Source organism: Medicago sativa, chromosome 2, assembly GCF_051527215.1.
Source record: "Medicago sativa cultivar Bolivia chromosome 2, Bolivia_mono, whole genome shotgun sequence".
NCBI lineage: Eukaryota > Viridiplantae > Streptophyta > Magnoliopsida > Fabales > Fabaceae > Medicago > Medicago sativa.
This window is the reverse complement of record NC_140750.1, coordinates 83533860-83536840: the sequence shown is the minus strand read 5'-3', so window position 1 is coordinate 83536840 and position 2981 is coordinate 83533860.

Here is a 2981-nt window from a genome sequence, read left to right as displayed (position 1 = left end):
TTTCAAAATAAGTACCGCTTTAGCTAAAAAAATTGTTTTAAAATGAATGTTACTTTACATTTTCAATACAAATTTAATTTTTATCTTCCAACTTTACCCTCAATAAATTACTCCAACTTTTCTCTCACACAATTTTCAATGCAGCTTTAATTTTATCTTTTTCTTATATAAAGTAAGGGCAGTTTAGTAAAAATGTTATATCAAATGATTATTTCCTTCTATTTTTTAATCTGTGTGCTAAAGTCTAAAGCGACACTCATTTTAAAACGGAGAGAGTACAGTTTAAAAAACAAACACGTAGGTGAAATGAAAAACTTACCGTGGCGTTTAGCTGGGGAGACACGTTCCAGACCAGAGCCATTTGTGTTTTGGTGTAGCACATGCACATGTATGTATGTATGCCACGTTCTTTAATTCATGGGGTACTGCGCCAAGGCCAACATCTAAAATGGGAAAGCTGCGCCAAGGCCATTCATGGGGTACTGCCACGTTTTTTGAAAGAATCATAGTCATTGATATATGGTTAAATTTATTCAATGGCTCAAATTTTAAATTGGCTACTTGTTGGCAACTTTTGACACACAAAACAAAACAAAAAACTCAATGTCTCCATCTACGAATTATCCTCATTGTGAGCACCACCACTGCGACACCACCTTTGCATTGTACACAATACAATTTAGAGTAGACTCTTTACAACTTAGAATTTATAAGATACTCTCTCCGGTCACTATTATAAGCAAAAATTCATTTTTTAGATTCATTCAGTAAATGATGTATGATTTTCAAGTGTTTTTGCGCTATTTGATTTTAACAAAGTAATGACACAATGAAAATAGCCGAGTCTTGTTAATCTTCTTTAGACATTCAGCTCATTTTATAGGCAGGGATTTAAGAGACGTTGGAGAAGAGTCTGTGAAGCCCCGATACTTCAAAATAGATGACGTACCGTATCCCCTGCGTATCCTGCACCGATACCTGCCCGATACTTCCCGATACATATCCGGAGAGTATCCAAATATTAAATTTTAATTTTTTAAAAAATAATTATCCGATACTTCCCGATACGCACAGATACTTGTGTTTTTTTATATTATTTTGATTTCTGTTTTTTTTTAAATAAGAATAAAAATATTATATTACTATAATATATACACATTTCATTTATCTTTCTTTGGTGCCAGTACGACCCACACCACACCACACCACACAAACAATTGCATCTTCCCCTTTCTAAAAAAATAGGGTTTCAACTTTTTCTTCCAAAGTGGTCGTCGTCCACTTTGGCCACCGTTGAACAGCTCAGCCATTTTCTTGTCAAGGAAAGAAGATGGATATAAGAAAGGACAATCAAGAATGTGGGACATTAGTAGAGATGCGCATGAACCGCTTGATGATGTTGAAATTAAGTTAGCAGAGTTGTCTTTGGATGAACCGGATTTGGAAGCTGATTTGTATCTTGATGATGGGAATGGAGGAGAGGAGATGTAAAAGTTAGTTACATGTTAGTGTTAACTCTTAGCACTGATGTGTTCTTTTTTGGATATAGTGCTTCTTTTTTGGATCGAAATAGTATAGCACTAACAATGTTCATTTTGGATATAGTGTAGCATTGATGTATAGCACTGATGGTGCTCTTTTTTGTATATATTGCGTATGTAATTGACTAATGACCACTCTCTTAATCGTCAATACTCCCCCCGGTTCTATTTACAAGAGAAAGTTGACTTTTTAGATACATTGAATAATGTATGTATCTAATCAAGAACCTAAACCAAATACATAAACTATTTAATGTATCTAAGAAGTAAATTGTTTCTTGTAAATAGGACCGGAGGGAGTATTATTTATATTTATGTTAATGTGCTATAGTTTGTTAATATATTTGCATATTAAAAAAATGGTTATAATTATATTGTACATTTAACTATATAATTTTTTTTATTAACGTATCCCAGCCGTATCGTATCTTGATTTTTGAAATTTTTCCGTATCGGCTTATCGGTGCAGTATCGTATCCGTATCGTATCTCGTATCTGGGCTTCACATTGGTCGGATTAAGAAAGTGTACCAAATCGTTTACCAAGTAATAAAGTGATAAGCAGAGTATCGTATCCACAAGGATTGTCGTTTCGTCTAAACAATTCGTGTTACTTATTTTTTGAACAAAATAAAATAAAAGATGATAAAGGTTTAGAGTTTGCAATTTTTATCTGTTTGCAACATAACAAGTTTACTTGTTTTGATTGCAGAATGTTAGCGGCGGTTAAGATTCTTTGAATTCCCTCTATTCATTTGTTGGAATTAATTAACAGCCAAGTCGCATTCAATTATTTCAAGTAGACTATCTAAGTGATGAGTTCTTCAGGACATGATAACTTAATCGATTTGTCAAGTTGCACCTGCTGGTTGCACGGTGATCCTTACGTGCGGGGTCGTACTCTCTGGGTTGATTTTGGTCTATCCCTCCGCCTGTTGAGTACGGGTGGTCACACGGTGATCCTTACGTGTGGGGTCTTACTCCCTCAGGGTAATTGAAACATAGACTTAAATTGGCCTTCCTAAATTTCCCATCTATGAATCTTAGAAGTACATAAGACAATCTTCCTCTCGGTAGTTCTACAAACGGACAGCCCTATCAGCGTCTACCTTACCAAGATGCGAGGAGAATGAAGTTACTAGGCTGATTTAAGTCGTGAAGTCACTTGTTTCCTTAATTACTAACTAGTTACTTTCTACATGATTTCAACATATTTGCATCAATATTAGTTATGTCACCTCCTATGTAATTACTATTAGGGTACACTCGCTTTCGGTTTGTATCGCTAGTTACTAACTAATTACTTTCTAGTTAGACAGATATCAAGATATAAATATCAATATTAGGCCATGTCACTACCTAAGTGCCTAAATCAGGGTTGTGCTCCATAGGAGACAAATCTTACGCACTACAATAAATCTAAACAGCGAACTAAAAATAA